The sequence below is a fragment of the Saimiri boliviensis genome, chromosome 7 (genome assembly GCF_048565385.1).
Source record: "Saimiri boliviensis isolate mSaiBol1 chromosome 7, mSaiBol1.pri, whole genome shotgun sequence".
In the NCBI taxonomy this organism is placed as follows: Eukaryota; Metazoa; Chordata; class Mammalia; order Primates; family Cebidae; genus Saimiri; species Saimiri boliviensis.
In genome coordinates, this window is record NC_133455.1 from 106,973,387 (window position 1) to 106,999,171 (window position 25,785).

The following is a 25,785-nucleotide window of genomic DNA, read 5'->3' on the forward strand; positions in this document are numbered from 1 at the left end:
CTAATTTTGGTCCCTGCTTGCACCTTAGCATCAACCAGAGCAAGCCAAATATGCCCCGCTAATCATCACATAGGATATCTGCTTCTAGCTATCTACAGCTTCCCACACCAGCAGCCTTCAATCAGGCATAGCGGAAGCCTTCCCACTCTTCTGCCCGCCTTTGAGTCTTTGTCAAAACACAAGTGACAGTGACTTACTCCCTTTGCTGTAGCATGCTCTGAATAAATAGCCTTTCCTTCTTACACGGATGGTCTTTGCTTATTTCCACAGTATAATCGATACTAGGGCAGTGGATGTTTGCTGGGCAGTAGGACAAATATTCGAGTGCGTGACTTTGGCAAACTCCTGCTCTTGGATCCTGCTGGGGTTGGTTAGGAGGGAGGTTGGGCATAATGACAGATGAATCCTTGGGAAATGTAGATTACATCACTGAGAATGAAGCTGTGAACCTAACAGGATGAGTTTTGCCTTTGATAAGCAATGGGGAACCTGTGGAGAACTTCAGAACAGAATTCTGCAGGCAAGAATGTGATCTTTGTCCCTGGTAAGGACTCATCTGCCTTCTCTCCTAAGCTGTCTCTTCAGATGTGCTCTTTGAGCCTTAAGATTCAAGGACTTTGATGACAGTTATCTCAGCAGGGAGGCTGCCTTGCAGCATTCCTGAGGGGACTAGGAGAACTGACCCCACCCAAAGCCTTTAGATTCCATGGAGCATTCAAGCATAAATTGAAGGGGAAATTCTGGAATAACCTGCTGTGGCTATGACAATTTCATTTTATTTAGGGAGATGTTTTTCTTTGGTTATGAAACGGAAGATTTTACAAATGCTCATAACAGCATTTCCATTTCCCAGCAGAAAACATAGATAAGGCAGGTGGCCCTTTAAACCCCTTGCCTCATTCCCTAAAACCGTTCAGCACGTGGGCTCTTTTACAATGCTGGAATGATTTTTTTTTTTTTTTTTTTTTTTTTGTCACTTTACCTACTGGAAGGCACCCCTGAGATCGCCTGATCCTACCTTTCATTTCTCATCATTTCACCTGTTCTTGGCCATAAGCAAACCTAGTTTTTCTCATTAGAACCACTTCACACAGGAACTCAAGCAAGTAGTCTGTGATTCCTAATATTGTTCATGGTGGATAAGCACATTTATACTACAAAACACCCTGCCATTACTTTCTCTCTCGTCGTTGTCGCTTGAGGTGAGTCAGAGTGATAAATTGCCGTCAGTCACCTAAGATGAAACTGCAGGTAAGTGGCCTGTTCTGTGGTACGGAACAAGCTACAGCACTGGCCACAACAAAAGTCACGGGCCGACCCCACCATGGGGCCTTTTCTCCCCTACTTTGTCTTTAAATAGAATCAAATTTTACCTTCAAATATTTTGGTTCCTTTGGGACAATCAGTATTCACTATGGCAGGGCTCTAGCTTCAAGATCAAAATCTTACACCAACACTTTTCCCAGGACTGGGATAGAAGGGGAAGGAGGGAGAGCATGCAAAGAGTCCAGGGAAATAAAGACAATTAAACAAAGGGGGAAATCTCTCTGGAGGCTCCAACAATTAACAGAAGGCTCCCTGTCCCTCGTTTCTGCTCTGCGTGTATTATTCCCTCTGGGTATAATGAAGAAAAAAAGCACTCCTTTTAGATTGCTCCCAAAAAGACTGAAAAGCAAACAGATGTAAGGAGCAGCTCCCAGGAAATTGTTTAAATTGCTCTTTTCATTGGTGGTGGTGGGGCAAATACAACCCCTGGAGCTCTCACGGGAGCCCAGAGAGAACTGTCACAATAACACTCAACCTTCATTAATGAAGGAAGTCAATGCGTTCTGGAGACCTCGTCTTCAATCTCCTTCATTGCATTACCTTCCTTGTTTTAATGTAGGAAATCGCACTGAAAGCCTAGAAAAGAACTTTTCCCAGACAATACTCTTGAATACTCCACATATCTCTTCAGTCTCTATTACCTGTTCAATGTGAACTGTATAACACTCTATGTATTATAAAAGGAGTGGATCCCTGGATGTCTCTAGAACATTTTCCCTGGGTTTTCCTGTTGTATTCAGGGCTCCAACCCTTGACCATTGTCAGTCAGCCTGGATAATTCCACAATATTACCGTCTTCCAAAGCTTGTCTTTCTCAACACATCCAGTCATGAGCAACTAATTGCGTAATATGAGTTCCCCCACTTTCTGCCAGTTGCTGCACCTAACAGTAAAAGAGCATACCAGTGACCTGCTTACAAACCACCCTTCAATGCAGCCCAGTTTCTGCCAGGAAGACCAGTCTATTACAAACATATCTTTGTGTCAGTCCTCCAAACATTTCCTTAGGAACTCTCTGACCGGGCCATGCTACCCAAACTAAACCACATCTTTGTCATCTGTGAACAGAGCCTCGGGCAAATGTACTCCCCTTCCTTCCCACCTACCCTGCATACTGTAAATGATGATAAGGAAAAGAAACTTTGCTTGGGGTAAAACAAGGGTTTGGTTTTGTTGTTGTTGTTGTTTTTGTTTTTTGTTTTTTGTTTTTTTTTTTTTGAGATGGAGCATCACTCTGCTGCCAGGCGCCAGGCTGGAGTGCAGTGGCCTGATCTCGGCTCACTGCAACCTCCACCTCCTGGGTTCAAGCAATTCTCCTGCCTCAGCCTCCCTAGTAACTGGGACTACAGGCGTGCGCCACCCCACCCAGCTAATTTTTGTATTTTAGTAGAGACCGGGTTTCACCATGTTGGCCAGGATGGTCTCAATCTCTTGACCACATGATCCGCCCGCCTTGGCCTTCCAGAGTGCTGGAATTACAGGCATGAGTGACCACGCCCAGCCAAAATTGAAGGTTTCAATCTTCTGATCTAAGTGTCTAAGGAATATAGTTAGCTTCACCAAAAACACCATGTTTTAATTAGGGTTGACAAGTACATCTAGAGTAAAACAGAAACTCACTGGGAAAAAAAAATGAAGGCAAGGTTTGGGGCAAAGACAGCATGGATGGTTGTTTTACCTGGGTTCAAGGCAGCCTGCCTGTGATATGGGAAAAGACATAAGACTCAGAAATAGAGGACCTTGATTTAAGTCCTGGATCTGCCACTGGCCAGCTTCATAAATTTTAGCAAGTTAAGAAACTGAATATACAAATGGATGATGGCCAGACCAATATAAAAATAGAACACTGATCCTCAACCTGCAGCAACCTCCCCAAGAAACTAACCCCTTATCGACAATCAGCCCAGGAAGGCAGCCTAGTATAAGTCACACTTGCATGTCAGAATGCTATCTCTAGTGACAATCCAGGAAGCTAAACAATACCTTCTGTAACAATTGGCCCACTCTGACCAGGACTTGATGAATAACCAACAGCTTTCCTAATTCCGGTTCTTGCTTGCACCCTAGGACAAACCAGAGAAAGCCAAATATGCCCCTCCTAACCATGACATAGGATGCCCACTTCCACTTAGCTGCCTACAGCTTCCCATGCCAGCAGCTGCCAATCAGGGCATTCCTGAAGCCTTCCCACTTCTCTGCCTGCCTTTCAGTCTCTGTCAAAACACAAGTGACAGTGGCTGACTCCCTTGCTATAGCAAGCTCTGAATACATAGCCTTTTGTTCTCATTTGGCTGATCTTTATTTCCACAAAGGGATTTAACCTCTCTAGGCTCTAATTTCGTAATCCATAAAGATGGGGCTAAATAGTTTCCACTACTCGGCGTCATATGAAGTCCTTAATGCCTATGCTTCTCATGCTGGATTCAATGTGTCAGGGTGTATACGAAACCATAGGATAAACATGAGGAATCCTTTTGTAGGTGAATGTTTCAATGATTAAAGGAGAAATGGTCATATTAAACATAGATATAGGCATGGGCAAGGACTTCACGACTAAAACCCTAAAAGCAATGGCAGCAAAAGCCAAAATAGACAAATGGGATCTAATTAAACTAAAAAGCTTCTGCACAGCAAAAGAAACTATCAGAGTGAAGTGGCAACGAACAGGATGGGAAATCTAGCCATCTGACAAAGGGCTAATATCTGGAATCTACAAGGAACTTAAATTTACAAGAAAAAAAAGCCATCAAAAAGTGGGTGAAGGATATGAACAGACACTTCTCAAAAGAAGACTTTTATGCAACCAACATGAAAAAAAGGCTTATCACAGGATAAACATGAGGAATCCTCTTAGAGGTAAATGTTTCAATGATTTAACCTCTCTAGGCTCTAACTAGTCATTAGAGAAATGCAAATCAAAACCACAATGAGATACCAGTTCACACCAGTTAGAATTGTGATCATTAAAAAATCAGACAATAGATGCTGGAGAGGATGTCGAGAAATGGGAACACTTTTACCCTGTTGATGGGAATGTAAATTAGGCAATTCCTCAAGGATCTAGAACTAGAAATACTATTTGATCCAGCAATCCCATTACTGAGTATATACCCAAAGGATTACAAATCATTCTATTATAAACACATATGCACATATATGTTTATTGCGGCACTGCTTACAATAGCAAAGACTTGGAACCAACCCAAATGCCCATCAATGATAGACTGGATAAAGAAAATGTGGCACATATACAACATGGAATACTATGCAGCCATAAAAAATGGATGAGTTCATGTCCTTTGCAGGGACATGAATGAAGCTGAAAACCATCACTCTCAGCAAAATAATACAGGAACAGAAAATCAAACACCTCATATTCTCACTCATAAGTGGGAGTTGAAGAATGAGAACACATGGACAAAGGGAGGGGAATATCACACACTGGGGCCTGTTGGGGAATGGGGAGTAGGTGAGGGATAGCATTAGGAGAAATACCACATGTAAATGACAGGGTGATGGATGCAGCAAACCACCATGGCACATGTATACCTATGTAACAAACCTGCACGTTCTGCACATGTACCCCAGAACTTGTTAAAATAATAACATGAAAAAAATAAAACATATATTTTGAAATTGCATGCAAAATTTGAATGTTTAATATAAAATAACCATCTTTAAATAAATTCTGGCTGGGCAGGGTGGCTCATACCTGTAATCCTAGCACTTTGGGAGGCCAAGGCTGGTGGATCACTTGAGGTCAGAAGCACATGACCAGCCTGGTCAACATGGTAAAACCCTGTCTCTACTAAACTACTAAAACTAAAAGATTAGCCACATGTGGTGGCAGGCACCTATAATCCCAGTTACTTGGGAGGCTGAGGCAGGAGAATCGCTTGAAACCAGGAGACATAGGTTGCAGTGAGCTGAGCTTGTGCCATTGCACTCCAGCCTGGGCAACAAGAATGAAACTCTGTCTCAAAAAAAAAAAAAAAAGAAGAAGAAGAAAAAGAAGAAATTCCACACTTACAGTAAGCTGCTTCATCTAGGGCCCAGGGTTATAACTTTACCTTCCTTGGTCTTCAGGGAAACCTATATGGAAAAGGCTGACAAGTGTTGACATATATTGAAAGCACCTTTTCAGCCATGAGATTCTGGAACAGTGTTCTCAAAGTGTGGTCTAGATTTCCCTGGGAGGGTCTAAGGCCTTTTCAGGAGGTCCACAAAGGCAAAACTATTTCCTTAATAACACAAAAACAGGATTTGCCTTTTTCACTGTCATTCTCTCATGAGCATAGAGTGGAGCTTCCAGAGTCTCCATGACATGGAAGGTGGGCATAGGTTGAATGCAGGAGCAGTTATCAGCATCTAGCTGCTTGTTATAAGCCAGACATTAAAAACATAAAACAGTGCCACTCTTCCCACTAGATTATTTTGAAAAATAGAGTTATTTTTCATTACAACATTTTATGTTTTACATGCAGTGGGCTTATTTTCAAATTAATGAGTAATTTTTAATGTTCTGTTTTCATTTCTAATACAGTAAATATTCATACATATGATTCACACAAACTAAGGTTCTTTTGGACTCTCAAAACTTTTAAGAGTATAAAATGGTTCTGAGAACCACTGCTTTATAAAAATTTGGACCAGAGCCAATCATGGCATTTCCATTTAAGTTGGCTAGTAAAACTTAAAGCAGGAAGGTCGCAAAAAAAGACCAATACAGTCTTTCCACATTCTATGCACGTGAAATCCATCTTCTGATCAATGCCAACCTCTAGTAAAGCTCTGTCTCTGATGCAGGGTCTGCACTGGTGCTTCTGCTCAGGCAAGCTGCCTCATCCTGCCCAGTGCCCACTGAGCTCTTGGTCTTCCTCATTCCCCAGTTGTCCATCCTGGACTACATACTGTGATGAGGCCTGCTGTGATTTCTTTTGTGTATCCTGCCACACACATTCAGCACATTGTGTGTGTGTGTGTGTGCGTGTGTGTGCATGTGTGTGTGTAAAATATATAAACACATTTCAGGCTGTTTTTCCTAGAAATCCTGGAGTCCCAGAAAAGGAAATGTGATTAGCAATACAGATTGAGCATCCCTAATCCAAAAATCTGAAATCTGAAATGCTCCAAAATCAGAAAATTTTTGAGTGTCAATGTGACGCCACGAGTCAAAAATTCCACACCTGACTTGATGTGGCAGGTCACAGTCAAAATGCAGGCACCCAACACACACTTGATTCAGCATCCCCAAGAGAAAATAAAATTACTTTCAGGCTATATGTATAAGGTGTATGTGAAATACAAATTTTGTGTTTTGACATGGGTCCCATCCCCAAGATACCCCATTATTTAGATGCAAATATTTCAAAATTATTTTTAAAAATCTGTGATTTGAAACACTCTGGTCCCAAGCATATCAAATAAGGGATATTTGTAGTAGTATGACTAGCGTGAAAAAAGTGATCAGAACTATAAATCCTGGAGTCATCTAGAGGCCCACTGCAAAAATATGGTCCACATTGATTCTGTAAGCCATATGCAGGGCATAATTCCATTAAAGATATTTCCTTCAAACAGGGAAGATAGTATATTTATTCACTATAGCACACCTGGAAGAGAGATATTCAATAAATACTTGTTGAATTGATAAATAAATGCCTCATCTGCCCTGATTAATAGATTTTCTAGCCAAAAGATTTAGGAAACATATCCAGGAAAGTAGCATAATGTTAAAATAAGAATGACAGTTGGTTGCTCAAGACACCAAATCAAGATGGGTAAAGCTAGACTGTTGGTTTGGTACAACGGCTGAGTGGTCAGAAGTCCTGATGGTGAGCTGTGAAGAAGTGTCACTTGTGTGCTGTGAATGTAGATGCTGCTAATTGTCTAGCCACCAGCCCACCACTGAAGCGAGTCACAGTCCAGGATGCTCATGCCAGTGCTTAATCACAGGTCACACAGAGGCCAGTGCAAATGGCCAATGAAATGGATCTTGAGACTCTCAATTTCTCAATCCCCATATCAAAACAGTGCATTGAGCAAACTTCCAAACTCATCTGTGGTGTGGTTCTCATGGACTAATTCCCATATGGTCTGCCCAGTTGGAGACAAACCCAAGCAGAAAGCAAAGCAAACAAGGCTCCCATGATATTGATGCCCTGTTACTCCTTGTCCATGGGAAAATAGTAAAAGGGAGTCTGTCTGGACATGTGGGCATTTGAATTTGGGCCTTTACACAAATTCTCAAAGATAGATACTCTCATTTTGATTCAGCTTACCTGAAGGTAATAATTACCAGAGTATTCAAGATATGATTTGATTGTTGTTTTTTTTTAAGACAGCATCTCACTCTGTTGCCCAGGCTAGAGCACAGCAGCATGATCTTGGCTCATTGCAACCTCCACCTCCCAGTTGACTGCCATATTTGATATAGGTATATCTATGAAATTAGGCTTTTGGAACAACTAACTTTTGACTTTATTGATTCCCTCTATTATATCTTTATTTTCTATTTCAATAATATCTATTTTCTTTTCTGTTACTTTCTTTTTCCTTCTACTTTCTTTGGGGCCAACTCTGTGTTTTCCTTTATCAAATTTCTTAAGTTAGTTTTACTCAATAATTCATTCAACAAATATTTGTCTATTATGTGGCTAGCATTGTGTTATGTACTCAAGATAGAGTAGTATTGCTTGGCTCATGAATTTTCCAATATTGGCATTTAAGACCATTAATTATCCTCAAAATCCTATTTTAGCTGCAACCCACAAGCTTTTATATGTACAGTTTTTTGTTGTTACTATTAATAAATTCTAAGTATTTTAGATTTTCCTTTGTTTTGCTTTTCAATCTGAAATGCCTTCTTGCCACTTTAATTTTAAAAAGGCAATTTGAGTCTAATTTCTTTTTTACCTAACATTTGCTTTGTTGTGTGAATTGAAATTTGTAAGACTGCTTTTATAGTATCAAGTCTAACTTTAAATGCATTAAAGCAAGAAAAGTTTCTGTATACTGTAATACTGATTTTTTGGCATTTACTGAGACTTGAGTTTTGAACTGGTATATACTCTATTTTTGTAAAGATTTCATGTGTGCTTAAGAGTATATTTCTTGAGCAACATCAGCAAGATGATAGAATAGGAAGTTCCAGGCTCTCATTCTTTTTTTCTTTTTCCTTTTTTTTTTTTTTTTTTTTTTGAGACAGAGTTTCCCTCTGTCACCCAGGCTGAAGTGCAGTGGAACAATCTCAGCTCATTGAACCTCTACCTCCCAGGTTCAAGCAATTCTCCTGCCTCAGCCTCCTGAGTAGCTGAGATTACAGGCATGTGCCATCATAACTGGCTAATTTTTTAGTATATATGTTTTTAGTAGAGACAGGGTTTTACCATGTTGGCCAGGCTGCTCTCTAACTCCTGACCTCAGATGATCTGCCTGCCTTGGCCTCCCAAAATGTTGGTATTGCAGGCATGAGCCACCATACCCAGCCAGACTCTCATTTTTCCAAGGAAATATCTAGTAAACAACAAGTGATTGACTAAAACAGCTTTATGGGAGCCCTGGAGACCAAAGATCTGCAGCAAACAAGTAAATGCCCACTCAAAAAAAAAAAAAAAAGCCATACTAAAAATCTCAGTAATATTGTGGCATTTTAGCTCAATCTTGCCCTACCCTCTCTCTAGCATGGCATTGTTGGGAAGAAGTGACCCATTTTCTGGTTTCCTCTTGCAGGATGAAAGGAAAAGTGTGAAACTTGTTTGCAATATTTTGACCTGTCTGTGGGTTGACCACAGAAAGAGTTTCTGCATAATCTAACACAGAGTTCAGACAGAAATGCCAGCATTGTTTAGATAGCAGGTTGGAAGACACTGATGGCAGTGGTGGGTACCAGAGCATGTGAAAACTGCAGGAGGACTTCTGACTTACGAACATGTGGAGAGAAGAGATTGTAGAAAGAAATAATGCAAGGCCGGGCGCGGTGGCTCAAGCCTGTAATCCCAGCACTTTGGGAGGCCGAGGCAGGTGGATCACGAGGTCAAGAGATCGAGACCATCCTGGTCAATATGGTGAAACCCCATCTCTACTAAAAATACAAAAAATTAGCTGGGCATGGTGGCACATGCCTGTAATCCGAGCTACTCACGAGGCTGAGGCAGGAGAATTGCCTGAACCCAGGAGGCGGAGGTTGCGGTGAGCCGAGATCGCCCCATTGCACTCCAGCCTGGGTAACAAGAGCAAAACTCCGTCTCAAAAAAAAAAAAAAAAAAAAAAAAAAAAGAAAAAGAAATAATGCAAAAGTTCCAGGCCCTGAGGAGAAGTAGAGATGAGATTTTTAAGGAAATTAAGACATTTAAAAGCAGCTATATATACAGGGAAATGAAGTTGGGGTGGAAGGGAAGCATACAAACAGACCCAGAGAATATGCATGCAGACAAAAGACCTGAAAACAACTTAAGCCTTCATGCTGGCCTTATGAGAGGTATACCATCTTCCTCACAGTCAGCAAAGACTAGGAAATGTGGCTGTTTTTCAAATCCCCAATTTTCAACAAAAGCAAAATCACAAGTCATACAGAGAAACAGAAATATGACTCATTCAAAGGAAAATAAATTAATTTCCAAAACCAACTCTAAAGGAACACAAACTTTAGCCTTACTAGACAAAGACTAAAACAACTGTTGGAAGGTTGGCGGCGCAGGGCTGAAGGCTAGCAGATGGAGCGATCATGTCGTACAAACAAATTTACTATTCGGACAAATACGATGACGAGGAGTTTGAGTATCGGCATGTCATGCTGCCCAAGGACATAGCCAAGCTGGTCCCTAAAACCCATTTGATGTCTGAATCTGAATGGAGGAATCTTGGCATTCAACAGAGTCAGGGCTGGGTCCATTATATGATCCATGAACCAGAACCTCGTGTCTTACTGTTCCTGCGCCCACTACCCAAGAAGCCGAAGAAATGAAGCTGGCAAGACACTTTTCAGCCTCAAGCTTTACACAGCTGTCCTTACTTCCTAACATCTTTCTGATGACATTGTGTTGTCTTCTTGCTTTTCACTTTGGTATTTAAAAGATGTTCAATACACTCTGTGAATGTACTGGTAACTGCTTTGCTTCTTGAGTAGAGCCACCACCACCATAGCCCAGCCTGATGAGTGCTCTGTGGACCCACAGCCTCAACTGAGTGTGACCCCAGAAGCCAAGGTGTGCTGTGTATCCAGAACACACTTGGCAGTTAGAGGAAGCATCTGAGATTAAGACCATGGCTGTTACAGGGATCGTGTAAACTAGTTTTTGTATTTTTCTGCCAGGTGGTGTATGTATGGTGACTTGTGGATTTATGTTGCAGCATACTGCAAACTTTCCATTTTATTCCAGAAATCTGTTCATGTTATAAACCTTGATTAAAGAGGAAGTTTTTATAATCTTTAAAAAACTGTCACAATTAAGTTCAAATGGAACTTAAAAATAATAATAATAATAACCAAACAGAAATTCTGGAGCTACAAAACAAACACTGAATTGATAAAATACATTGGAAGCGTTCATCAGCAGATAAAAAACAGAAAGAATCAGCAAACCTGAAGTCAGGTTATTTGAAATTATCAAGTCTGAGTAGCAACAGAAAAAAAAAAAAGTGAATGGAGCATAAGGGACTATGGAATACCATCAAGCCAACCAAAATATACATTGAAGGAATCTCAGGAGAAGACAGAGAAAGAAGTAGAGAGTTGATTTGAAGAAATAATGACCAAAAGCTTCCCAAATTTGAGGAAATACATAGATATACAAATACAAGAAGTTGAACAAATTTCAAGTAGGATAAACCCAAAGAAAACTACACTGAGACACAATTATAATCAAGCTATCAAGAGGCAAAGACACATTCTTAAAGGACGACTACCAGAAGCTGGGAAGGGAGGTAGGGAAGTCAGGGAGAAGTGGGTATGGTTAATTGGTACAAAAAGTAGTTAGAATGAATAAGACCTAATATTTGATGGCATAATAGGTGGCTACAGTCAATAATAATTGTACATTTAAAATAACTAAAAAAATAAAAGAGTATAACTGAATTGTTTGTAACACAAATGTTTTACTGAATTGTTTGTAACACAAATATAAATGCTTGAAGTGACAGATCCCCCTGTTGCCCTGATGTGATTATCACACAATGTATACTTGTATCAAAATACCCCATATATCTCATAATTATATATACCTTCTATGTGCCCACAAAAATTTTAAAAGAAAATTTTTAAAAAGAGATTGAAAGCAGCAAGAAAATAGCAAATTATCATATCCAAGGGATCCTCAATAAGATTATCAGATTTCTCAGCAGAAACCATGCAAGCCAATAGTCAGAGGAAGATATATTTAAAGTGCTGAAAGAGAAAAAACTTCACCAATAATTCTATATCTGACAAAACTATTCTTTAAAAAATGTGAGACAAACTGCCGGGCGCAGTGGCTCAAGCCTGTAATCCCAGCACTTTGGGAGGCCAAGGTGGGTGGATCACGAGGTCAAGAGATCAAGACCATCCTGGGCAACATGGTGAAATCCCATCTCTACTAAAAATACAAAACATTAGCTGGGCATGGTGGCGCGTGCCTGTGATCCCAGCTACTCAGGAGGCTGAGGCAGGAGAATTGCCTGAACCCAGGAGGTGGAGATCGCACCATTGCACTCCAACCTGGGTAACAAGAGTGAAACTCCGTCTCAAAAAAAAAAAAAAAAAAAATGTGAGACAAGTTAAGACATTCCCAGAAAAGCAAATAAAGAAATTTATTTCTACCAGACCTGCCCTATAAGAAATACTACAGTGATTTCTTTAAATTTAAATAAATGTATACTAGACAGTAATTCAAAACTGCATAAAAATATCAAGTTCCTTGGTAAAGGTAAACACATGAACAAATACCAAAACCAGTATTATAATTTTGGTTTATAATTTCACTTTTTATTCCTCTATAGGATATAAAAGCAAAAGCATAAAAAATAAGTCCACATTAATACTACACAATAGGGCTGGGCACAGTGGCTCACACTTGTAATCCCAGCACTTTGGAAAGCTAAGGCGGGTGGATCACTTGAGTCCAGAAGTTTGAGACCATGCTGGGCAACATGGTGAAACCATGTCTCTAAATACAATCATCATCATCATCATCATCATCATCATCATCATCATCATCCAGGTGTGGTGGCACATGCCTATAGTCCTAGCTACTTGAGAGGATGAGGTGGGAGGATTATTTGAGTCAGGGAGGTGGAGGTTGCAGTGAGCCAAGATCTCGCCCCTCCACACCAGCCTGAGCAACAGAGAGAGGCTCCATTTAAAAAAAAAAAAATTGCCCAACATATTAAAATGTAATCTGTTATGTTAACGACATAATAGGGATATAGTTCTAAAAGAGTAACATTTTTATGCAACTGAAGTTGGTATCAGTTTAAAACATTGTTATAATTTTATAATATTTTATGTTATCCCTATGGTTTCAAGATAGAAAAATATCTATAGAATATACACAAAGGAAGATGAGAAGGTAATCAAAATGTGTCACTACAAAAATAATTAAACATAAAGGAAGGCAAGAAGGAAGGAAACGAGGTACAATGAAAAACTATAGGACTCACAGAAAGCAAATAACAAAATGCCAGTTGTGAGTCTTTCCCTATCAGCAATAACTTTAAATGTAAATAAACTTCCCAATCAAAAGACAGATTGGTCAATTAAATTTTTAAAAACATGATTCTACTATATGCTGTCTAGGAGAGACTCATTTTAGATTTAAGGACATGCTTAGGTTGAAAGTGAAAGATGGAAAAGATACACTATAGAAATAATAACCAAAGAAAGTAGGGTTGGCTAAACTATTATCAGACAAAATAAGCTTTAAGTCAACATTGTTACAAGACACAAAGGTTGATATTATCTAATGATATAAGGGTTGAAATATCTAGAAGATACAACAATTATAAATAGATATATACCAAACTTCAGAGGTCCTAAATATATTAAGCAAACATTGATAAAATTAAAAAGGAGAAATAGACAGCTCTATAATTACATAAGACACTTTAATGCCTTACTTTTTATTAATGATAGAACAGCTAGACACACTATAAGACAGAATATAAGAACATAGAGGTCTTGAACAACACTAAAGACCAATTGGACCTAACAGATAAACATAGAATATTTTATCCAACAAAGCAAAAATAAATAAATAAATAAACAATTTTTTCCTCAAGTATATTTGAAATGTTATCCAGAATAAACTATATGTTAGGGCACAAAATAAGCCTTAATAAATTTAAAAAGACTGAAATCATACAAGTTATCTCTTCCAACCAGTATGAAATGAAACTATACATCAATAGCAGAAAAAAAACAACAACAGGAAAACTTAAAATACATGAAAATTAAACAATACACTCATACAACCATTGAGTCAAAAAATAAAGGAGAAATTAGAAAATATCTTGAGAGGGGATTGTTGGCAAGATGGCTGAAAAGGAACAACTCCAGTGCACAGCTCCCAGGGAGAGTGATGCAGAAGGTGGGTGACTGCCGCATTTCCAGCTGAGGTACCTGGTTCATCTCACTAGGACTGGTTAGAAAGTGGGTACAGCCCAAAGAGGGTGAGCCAAAGTAGGGTGGGGTGTTGCCTCACCTGGAAAGTGAAAGGGGCTGAGGAACTCCTTCTCCTAGCCAAGGAAAGCCATTAGGGAGTTTTCCAGGCACTCTAGCCCAGACACTATGCTTTTCCCATGATCTTCACAACCCACAGACCAGTAGATTAGGAGAGTTTCTCCAGTGCCTACAACACCAGGGCCCTAGGTTTCCAGCACAAAACTGAGTGGCCATTGGGGAAGACATCAGCTAGCAGCAGCAGTTTTGTTTGTTTTGTTTTTGTTTTTGTTTTTGTTTGTTTGTTTGTTTGTTTCATACCCCAATAGTGCCTGGAATGCCATGAGACAGAACTGTTCACTCCCCTGGAAAGGGGGCTGAAACCAGGGAGCCAAGTGATCTGGCTTGGTGGGTCCTACCCCCACAAAGACCAGCAAGCTAAGATTCACTGGCTTGAAATTCTCACAGGCAGCACAGCGGTCTGAGCTCGACCTGGGACGTTCAAGCTCGGTGAGGGGAGGGGTGTCCGTCATTGCTGAGGTTCAAGTAGGCAGTTTTAACCTTGCCTGTGTAACCAAAGTCCCCAGGGAGTTTATACAGAGACTTGCCAGAGCTCACAGCAGCTCGGCTGAGCTCTGGCAAGTCTCTGTAGGCAGGCTGTGTTACTAGTCTCCCTCCTCGCTGGGCAGAGCATCTCTGAAAAAAGGCAGCAGTCCATCAGGGACTTGTAAATAAAGCCCCCACCTTCCTGGGACAGAGCACCTAGGAAAAAAGGCTGGGTACAGCTTCAGCAGACTTAAACATCCCTGCCTATCAGCTCAAAAGAGAGCAGGGGATCTCCCAGCGCAACATATAAGCTCTGATAAAGGGACAGACTGCCTCCTTAAGTGGTTCCCTGACCCCTATGTATCCTGACTGGGAGACAGCTCCCAGTAGGGGCTGACAGACACCTCATACAGGAGAGCTCTGGCTGGCATCTGGCAAGTACCCTTCTAAGATGAAGCTACCAGAGGAAGGAACAGGCAGCAATCTCTGTGGTTCTGCTGGTGATTCTCAGGCAAGCAGGATCTGGAGTGGATCTCCAGCAAACTCCAGCAAACCTGAAGTAGAGGGGTCTGACTGTTAGAAGGAAAACTAACAAATGGAAAGAAATAGTTTCAGCATCAATAGAAAGAATGTCCACTCAAAGACCCCATCCAAAGGTCACCAACTTCAAAGACCAAAGGTCTTTAGATAAATCCACAAAGATGGAAAAAAACAAGTGAAAAAAGACTGAAAACTCCAAAAACCAGAATCCCTCTTCTCCTCCAAAAGATCACAACTCCTCAGCAGCAAGGGAACAAAACTAGAGGGATAATGTGTTTGAAGAATTGACAGAAGAAGGCTTAAGAAGGTGGGTAATAACAAACTTCTTCAAACTAAAGGAGCATGTTCTAATCCAATGCAGGGAAGCTAAGAACTTTGAAAAAAAGGTTAGATGAAATGCTAACTAGAATACCCAATGTAAAGAAAAACATAAATGACCTGATGGAGCTGAAAACCACAGCATGAGAACTTTGTGGAGCATAAACAAGTTTCAATGGCCGAATTGATCAAGCAGAAGAAAGGATATCAGAGATTGAGGATCAACTCAGTGAAATAAAGCAAGAAGACAAGACTAAAGAAAAAAGAGTGAAAAGAAATGAACAAAGGCCTCCAAGAAGTATCGGATTATGTGAAAAGACCAAATCTACATTTGATTATGTACATGAAAGTAATGTGAAGAATGAAACCAAGTTGGCAAATGCTCTTTAGGATATTATCCAGGAGAACTTCCCCAACCAAGCAAGGCAGGCCAATAATCAAGTCCAGGAAATACAGACAATACCACAAAGATACTTCTCAAGACGAGCAACCACAAGACACATAATTGTTACATTCACCAGGGTTGAAATGAAGGAAAAAATACTAAGGGCAGTCAGAGAGAAAGGTCAGGTTACCCACAAAGGGAAACACATCAGACTCACAGTGGATCTCTCAGCAGAAACCCTACAAGCCAGAAGAAAGTGGGAGCCAATATTCAACATCTTTAAAGAAAAGAATTTTCAACCCAGAATTTCATATGCAGCCAAACTAAACTTCATAAGGGAAGTAGAAATAAAATCCTTTACAGAAAAGTAACTGAGGAAAGATTTTGTCTTAAAACACACTTAAAACCAACAAAGATTAAAAGAGACCAAAAAGGGCATTACATAATGTTAAAGGGATCAATGCAAATAGAAGAGCTAACTATCCTAAATATATACGCACCCAATACATGAGCACATGGATACATAAAGCAAGTTCTTAAAGATCTACAAAGAGACTTAGACTCCCACACAATAACAGTGGGAGACTTTAACACCCCACTGTCAATATTAGATCAAGGAGACAGAAAATTAACAAGGATATGCAGGACTTGAACTCAGATCTGGACCAAGCAGACCTAATAGACATCTACAGAACTCTCCACCCCAAATCCACAGAATATACATTCTTGTCAGCACTACCTCACACTTATTTGAAAATTGACACATAATTGGAAGTAAAACACACCTCACCAAATGCAAAAGAACAGAAATCATAACAAACTGACTCTCAGACCACAGTGCAAATTAGAATACAGGATTAAGAAACTCACTCAAAACCACACAACTACATGGAAAATGAACAACCTGCTCCTGAATGACTATTGCATAGATAATGAAATGAAGGTAAAAATAAAGCTGTTCTTTGAAACCAATGAGAACAAAGAGACAATGTAGCAGAATCTCTGGAACACATTTAAAGCAGTGTGTAGAGGGAAATTTATAGCACTAAATGCCCACAAGAGAAATGAGGAAAGATCTAAAATCGACACCCTCATGTTATGATTAAAAGAACTAGAGGTGCAAGAACAAACCAATTTGAAAGCTAGCAGAAGACAAGAAATAACTAAGATCAGAGCAGAACTGAAGGAGGTAGAGACACAAAAAACCATTCAAAAAAAAAAAAAAAAGATCAATGAATCCAGGAGCTTTATTAGTCTGCTAGCCAGACTAATAAAGAAAAAAGAAAAAGAATCACATAGATGCAATAAAAAATGATAAAGGAGATATCACCAGTGATCCCACAGAAATACAATCTACCAGCAGAGAATACTATGAATACCTCTGTGCAAATAAACCAGAAAATCTAGAAGAAATGGATAAATTCCTGGACACTTAAACCCTCCGAAGACTAAACCAGGAGAAGTCGAATCCCTGAATATGCCAATATTCAGACCAATAGGTCTGAAGTTGAGGCAGCAATTAATAGCCTACCAACCAAAAAAAGTCCAGGACCAAATGTGTTCACAGCCAAATTCTACCAGAGGTACAAAGAGGAGTTGGTACCATTCCTTCTGAAACTATTCCAAACAATAGAAAAAGAAGGAATCCTCCCTGACTCATTTTATAAGACCAACATAATCTTAATACCAATACCTGTCAGAGACACAAGTAAAAAAGAAAAATTCAGGCCAATATCTTTGATGAACATCAATGTGAAAATCCTCAATAAAATACTGACAAACCGAATCCAACAGTATATCAAAAAGCTTTTCCCTCTTAATTCGGCTTTATCCCTGGGATGCAAGTCTGGTTCAACATATGCAAATAAATAAATGTAATCCATCACATAAACAGAACAAAGACAAAAACCACATGATTATCTCAATAATAATCTGAAGGCAGAAAAGGCCTTCAACAAAATTTAACAGCCCTTTATGATAAAAACTCTCAATAAACTAGGTATAGATAAAACATATCTCCAAATAATAACTATTTATGACAAACCCATAGCCAATATCACATGGAACGGGCAAAAACTAGTAGCAGCATTCCCTTTGAAAACCAGCACAAGACAAGGCTAACTTCTCTCACCACTCCTATTTAACATAGTGTTGGAAGTTCTGGCCAGGGAAATCAGGCAAGAAAAAGACATAAAGCATATTCAGTTAAGAAAAGAAGTCAAATTATCTCTATTTGCAGACGACATGATTGTATATTTAGAAGACCACATCATCTCAGCCCAAAATCTCCTTAAGTTGATAAGCAACTTCAGCAAAGTCTCAGGACCCAAAATCAATGTGCAAAAATCGCAAGCATTCCTATACAAACAGAAAGCCAAATCATGAGTGAACTCCCAATTGCAATTGCTACAAAGAGAATTAAATGCCTAGGAATACAACTAACAAAGGATGTAAAGAACCTCTTCAAGGAGAACTACAAACCACTGCTCAAGGAAATAAGAGAGGAGACAAACAGCTGAAAAAAAACATTCCATGCTCATGATTAGGAAGAATCAATATCATGAAAATGGCCATACTGCCTAAAGTAATTTATATATTCAGTGCTATCCCCATCAAGCTACTATTGACTTTCTTCACAGAATTGGAAAAAAACCACCGTCAATTTTATATGGAACCAAAAAAGAGCCCGTGTAGCCAAGACAATCCTAGGGAAAAAAGAAAGAAAGAAAGAAAGAAAGAAAGAAAGAAAAAAGCTAGAGACATCATGCTACCTTAGTTCAAACTATACTACAAGGGTACAGTAATCAAAACAGCATGGTACTGGTACCGAAATGGAGATATAGGCTAGTGAAACAGAGCTGAGGCCGCAGAAGTAATGCCACACACCTAGAACCATCTGATCTTTGACAAACCTGACAAAAACAAGCAATGGGGAAAGCATTTCCTATTTAATAAATGGTGTTGGAAAAACTGACTAGCCATATGTAGAAAGCTGAAACTGGATCCCTTCCTTACACCTTATACAAAAATTAACTCAAGATGCATTAAAGATTTAAATGTAAGACCTAACACCATAAAAACCCTAGAAAAAAACCTAGGCAATACCATTCAGGACATAGGCATGGGCAAGGGCTTAATGACTAAAACCCCAAAAGCAATGGCAACAAAAGCCAAAATAGACAAATGGGATCTAATAAAACTAAAGAGCTTCTGCATAGCAAAAGAAACTATCATTAGAGTGAACTGGCAACCAACAGAATGGGAAATCTATCCATCTGACAAAGAGTAATATCCAGAATCTACAAGGAACTTCAAATTTTTAAGAAGAAAAAAACCCGTCAAAAAGTGGGCAAAGGATATAAACAGACATTTCTCAAAAGAAGACATTGATGCAGCCAACAAACATATTTTTAAAATCTCATTATCACTGGTCATTAGAGAAATACAAATCAAAATTACATTGAAATGCCATCTCATGCCACTTAGAATGACGATCATTAAAAAATCAGGAGATAACAGATGCTGGAGAGGATGTAGAGAAATAGAAATGCAGATTTCTCAGCAGAAACCCTACAAGCTCCTATTTTTAGCCTCTTAAAATAATTATCAGCCCCAAATTTTGTATCCAGCAAAACTAAGTTTCATAAATGAAGAGGAGATAAAGTCTTTTTCAGACAAATAATGCTGAGAGAATTAACTATTACCAAGCAAGCACTACAGGTAATGCTAAAAGGAGATCTAAATCTTAAAAGAAAACTTTGAAATACACCAATATACAACCACTTTAAAGCATAAATCTCACAGGGCCTGCAAAACAATAATACAATGAAAAAAACCACAAGATCCTCAGCAACAATTAGCATGATGAATAGAAGAATACCTCACATCTCAATACTAATGTTGAAAGTAAATGGCCTAAATGCTCCACTTAAAAGATACAGAATGGCAGAATGGGTAAAACTCCACCAACCACGTATCTGCTGTCTTCAAGAGACTCATCTAACATGTAAGTACTCACATAAACTTAAAGTAAAGGGGTGGAAAAAGATATTTCATGCAAATGAAAACCAAAAATGTTCAGGAGTTGTTATATCGGGGCAAAAAAAAAATACTTTAAAGCAGCAACAGTTTAAAAAGACATAGAAGGATATTATATAATGATAAAAGGATTAGTCCAACAGGAAAATATCACAATCCTAAATACATATGCACCTAACACTGGAGCTCCCAAATGTATGAAATAATTACTATTAGACATAAAAAATGAGATAGGCAGCAACACAATAATAGTGGGAGACTTCAATACTCCACTGACAGCACCAGACAGGTTATCATGATAGAAAGTGAACAAAGAAACCATGGACTTAAACTATACCCTGGAACAAATGGACTTAACAGATACTTACAGAACACTGTACTCAACAATTGCAGAATATATAGTCTTTTCAGCAGTACATGGAACATTCTTCAAGATACACCATTTGATAGGCCACAAAACAAATTTCAATTAATTTAGAAAATCACAATTATATCAAGTACTTTCTCAGATCACAATGAAATAAAATTTGAAATTAACTCCAAAGGTACCCTCAAAATTATACAAATACATGGAAATTAAACAATGTGCTCCTGAATAATCTTTGGGTCAACAATACAGTCAAGATGGAAATTAAAAGATTCTTTGAACTGAACACTAATAGTGACATAACCTATCAAAACCTCTGGGATACAGCAAAAGTGGTGCTAAGAGGAATGTTCACAGCCTTAAATGCCTACATCAAAAAGTCTGAAAGAGCAAGCACAATCTAAGGTCACACCTCAAGGAACCAGAGAAACAAGAACAAACCAAACCCAAACCAAGAGGAGAAAAGAACGAAGAGCAGAGCAGAACTAAATGCAATTGAAACAAACAAAAAAATACAAAAGACATGAAACAAAAGCTAGTTGTTTGAAAAGATAAACAAAATGTATAGACCACTAGTGAGATTAACCAAGAAATTAAGAGAGAAGAACCAAATAGAAATAAAACAGGAAACACCAAAACAGTATGGTCCTGGTATAAAAATAGGCACATAGACTAATGGAACAGAATAGAGAACCCAGAAACAAAGCCAAATACTTAGGGTCAATTGATCTTCAACAAAGCAAACAAAAACATAAAGTGGAGAAAGGACACACTATTCAACAAACGGTGCTGGGATAACTAGCAAGCCACATATAGAAAAATGAAACTGGATCCCATCTCTCTCCTTATACAAAAATCAACTCAAGATGGATCAAATACTTAAGTCTAAGACCTGAAATCATAAAAATTCTAGAAGGTAACATCGGAAAAGCTCTTCTAGACATTGGCTTAGACAAAGACTTCATGACCAAGGACCCAAAAGCAAATGGAACAAAAATAAAGACAAATAGGCAGGACTTAATTAAACTAAAAGGGTTCTGCACAGCAAAAGAAATAATCAGAAGAATAAACAGACAAGCTGCTGAGTAGGAGAAAATATTCACAAACTATGCATTCAACAAAGGACTAACATTCAGAATCCACAAGGAACTCAAATCAGCAAGAAAAAGACAATCCCATCAGAAAGTGGGATAAGGACATGAATAGACAATTCTCAAAAGAAGATATAAAAACAAGGATTGCTGGCAAGATGGCCAAATAGGAACAGCTCTGGTGTACAGCTCTCAGCGAGAGTGATGCAGAAGGCTGGTGATCTCCACATTTCCAAGTGAGGTACCTGGTTCATATCATTGGGACTGGTTTGACAGGGGATGCAGCCCGAGGAGGGCAAGCCGGAGCAGGGTGGGGTGTAGCCTCAACCATGTGCAAGGTGCTAGGGAACGCCCTCTCTTAGCCAAGGGAAGCCATTAGGGACTTTCCCAAGCGCTCTGGCCCAGATACTGTGCTTTTCCCACGGTCTTCACAACCCACAAACCAGGAGATACCCTCCAAGGCCTAAAACACCAGAGCCCTGGATTTCAAGCACAAAACTGGGCAGCCATTTGGGAAGACACCAAGCTAGCCATAGCAATTTTTTTTCCCATACCCCAGTGGCACCTGGAACACCAGTGAGACAGAACCATTCACTCCCCTGAAAAAGGGGGCTGAAGCCAGGGAGCCAAGTGATCTGGCTCAGTGGGTCCCAGCCACACAAGGGTGCTACCAACAAGCTAAGATCCACTGGCTTGAAATTCTCACAGCCAGTACAGTAGTCTGAGCTCGACCTGGGATGTTTGAGCTCAATGGGGTGAGGGGCTCTGCCACTGCTGAGGCTCAAGTAGGCAGTTTTACCTTGCCTGTGTAAACAAAGTCTCCAGGAAGATTACACAGTGACTGGGCAGAGCCCACGGCAGCTCAGCAAGGCCTCTGCAAGCAGACTGTGTCACTAGACTCTCTCCTTACTGGGCAGGGGATCACTGAAAAAAGGTAGTAGCCCATCAGGACTTGTAAATAGAGCCCCCACCTTCCTGGGACAGAGCACCTGGGAAAAGGGCTGGTTTTAAGGACAGCTTCAGCAGACTAAATATCCCTGCTTGGCAGCTCTGAGGAGAGAAGTGGCTCTCCCAGCACAGTGTTTGAGCTCTGATAAAGGGACAGACTACCTCTCAAGAGGCTCCCTGACCCCTGTGTATCCTGACTGGGAGACACCTCCCACCAGGGGCTAACAAATACCTCATACAGGAGAACTCTGGCTGGCACCTGGCAGGTACACTTCTGAGATCAAGCTGCCAGAGGAAGGAACAGGCAGCAATCTTTGCTGTTCTGCTGGTGATTTCCAGGTAAACAGGGTCTGGAATGGACCTCTGGCAAACTTGAGAGGACCTGCAGCAGAGGAGCCTGACCAATAGAAGGAAAACTGATGTACAGAAAGAAATAGTTTCAATATCAAACAGAAGAACATCCAATCAGAGACCTCATTCAAAGGTCACCAGCTTCCAAGATGAAAGGTAGATAAATCCACAAAGATGGGAAAGAACCAGCACAGAAAGGCTGAAAATTCCAAAAACCAGAATCCCTCTTCTCCTCTGAGAGATCACAACTCCTCACCAAGGGAGTTTATTCCTCCTCAAGGGACTAAAACTGGATGGAGAACGAGTTTGACTAATTGACAAAATCAGGCTTCAGAAGGTGGGTAATAAGGAACTACTCCAAACTAAAGGAGCATGCTCTAATCCAATGCAAGGAAGGTAAGAATCTTGAAAAAAGGTTAGATGAAGTGCTAACTAGAATAACAAGCATAGAGAAAAACAAAAACAACCTGATGGAGCTGAAAACCACAGCAAGAAAACTTTGTGAAGCATACATGAGTTTCAATGGCTGAATTGATCAAGCAGAAGAAAGGATATCAGAGACTGAAGATCAACTCAATGAAATAAAGTGAGAAGAGAAAAAAGAGTGAAAAGAAATGAACATAGCAGATTATGTGAAAAGACCAAATCTACATTTGATCGGTGTACCTGAAAGTGAAGAGGAGAATGAGATCAAGTTGGAAAAGACTCTTCAGGATATTACCCAGGAGAACGTCCCAACCTAGCAAGGCAAGCCAACATTCAAATTCAGGAGATACAAAAACACCACAAACATACTCTGTGAGAAGAGCAACTCCAAGACACATAATTGTCAGATTCACCAGAGTTGAAATGAAAGAAAAAATACTAAGGGCAACCGGAGAGAAAGGACAGGTTACCTACAAAGGGAAGCCCATGAGATTCACAGTGGCTCTCTCAGCAGAAACCCTACAAGCCAGAAGAGAGTGGGGGCCAATATTCAACACCCTTAAAGAAAAGAATTTTCAACATACACAAATCAATAAACATAGTCCATCACATAAACAGAACCAAGGACAAAAACCACATAATTATCTCAATAGACACAGAGAAAACCTTCAAAAAAATTCAAAATATTTAGTCCAATGCTAAAAACTCTCAATAAACTAGGTATTAATGGAACGTATCTCAAAATAATAAGAGCTATTTATGATCAACCCACAGCCAATATCATAATGAATGGGAAAAAACTGGAAGCATTCCCTTTGAAAACTGGCAGAAGACAAGGATGCCCTCTCTCACCACTCCTATTCAACATAGTATTGGAAGTTCTGGCCAGGACAAAACTAAAGGTAGAACTACCATTTAATGTGGCAATCCTACTACTGGGTATCTCCTAGGCAAGAAAAAGAATAAAAGATATTCAATTAGGAAAAGAGGAAGTCAAATTATCTCTATTTGCAGACGACACGATTGTATATTTAGAAGACCCCATCGTCTCAGCCCAAAATCTCCTTAAGTTGGTAAGCAACTTTAGCAAAGTCTCAGGATACAAAATCAATGTGCAAAAATCATAAGCATTCCTATATACCAATAACAGACAAAGAGCCGAATACTGAGTGAACTCCCATTTACAATTGCTACAAAGAGAATAAAATAGCTAGGAATACAACTAACAAAGGATGAGAAGGACCTCTTCAAGGAGAACTACAAACCACTGCTCAAGGTAGTAAGAGAGGACACAAACATATGGAAAAACATGCCATGCACATGGTTAGGAAGAATCAATATTATGAAAATGGCCATACTGCCCAAAGTAATTTGTACATTCAATGTTATCCCCATCAAGCTACCATTGACTTTCTTCACAGATTTGGTGGAAAAAAAAAAAAAAAAAAAACACCTTAAATTGCACATGGAACCAAAAAAGAGCCTATAGAGCCAAGACAATTCTAAGCCAAAAAAAAAAAAGCTGGAGGCATCACGTTACCTGATTTCAAAGTATACTACAAGGATAGAGTAATCGAAACAGCATGGTACTTGTACCAAAACAGAGATATACACAAATGGAACAGAACAGAGGCCTCAGAATTAACGCCACACATCTACAACAATCTGATCTTCAATAAACCTAACAAAACCAAGCAATGAGGAAAGGATTCCCTATTTAATAGATGGTGTTGGGAAAACTGGCTAGCCATATGCAGAAAGCTGAAACTGATCCCTTTTTTATACTTTATACAAAAATTAACACAAGATGGAATAAAGATTTAAATGTAAGACCTAAAACCATAAAAACTCTAGAAGAAAACCTAGGCAATACCATTCAGGACATAGCCATGGACAAGGACTTCATGACTAAACTACCAAAAGCAATGGCAACAAAACCCAAAATTGACAAGTGGGATCTAATTAAACTACAGAGCTTCTTCAAAGCCAAAGAAACTATCATTAGAGTGAACCAGCAACCAACAGAATGGGAAAAAATTTTTTGCAATCTACCCAACTGACAAAGGGCTAATATCCAGAGTCTACAAAGAACTTAAACAAATTTACAAGAAAAAAACAAACAACCCCATCAAAAAGTGGGTGAAGAATATGAACGGACACTTTTCAAAAGAAGACATTTATGTGGCCAACAAACATATGAAAAAAAGCTCATCATTACTGTTCATTAGAGAAATGTAAATCAAAACCACATTGAGATACCATCTCACACCAGTTAGAATGGTGATCATTAAAAAATCAGGGGACAACAGATGCTAGAGGGGATGTATAGAAATAGAAACACTTTTACATTGTTGGTGAGAGTGTAAATTAGTTCAACCATTGTGGAAGACAGTGTGGCAATTCCTCAAGGGTCTAGAACTAGAAATACCATTTGACCCAGCAATCTGATTACTGGGTATATACCCAAATGATTATAAATCATTCTATTATAAAGACACCTGCACATGTATGTTTATTGTGACACTATTCACAATAGCAAAGACTTGGAACCAACCCAAATGCCCATCAATATTAGACTGGATAAAGAAAATGTGGCACATATGCACCATGGAATTCTATGCAGCCATAAAAAAAATCATGACTTCACATCCTTTGCAGGGACATGGATGAAGCTGGAAACTGTCATTCTCAGCAAACTGACACAAGAATAGAAAACCAAACATTGCATGTTCTCACTCATAAGTGGATGTTGAATAGTAAGAACACATGGACACAGGGAGAGGAACATCACACACCGGGGCCTGTCAGTGGGTCGGGG

The 25,785-nt window shown here is 39.4% G+C and overlaps 1 pseudogene; it reads left to right on the forward strand.

Annotated features, from left to right (window-relative positions):
* The first annotated feature begins 9,481 nt into the window (after window positions 1–9,481).
* On the forward strand, window positions 9,482–11,077 carry LOC101053183 (cyclin-dependent kinases regulatory subunit 1 pseudogene; annotated as a pseudogene).
* Window positions 11,078–25,785: the final 14,708 nt, after the last annotated feature.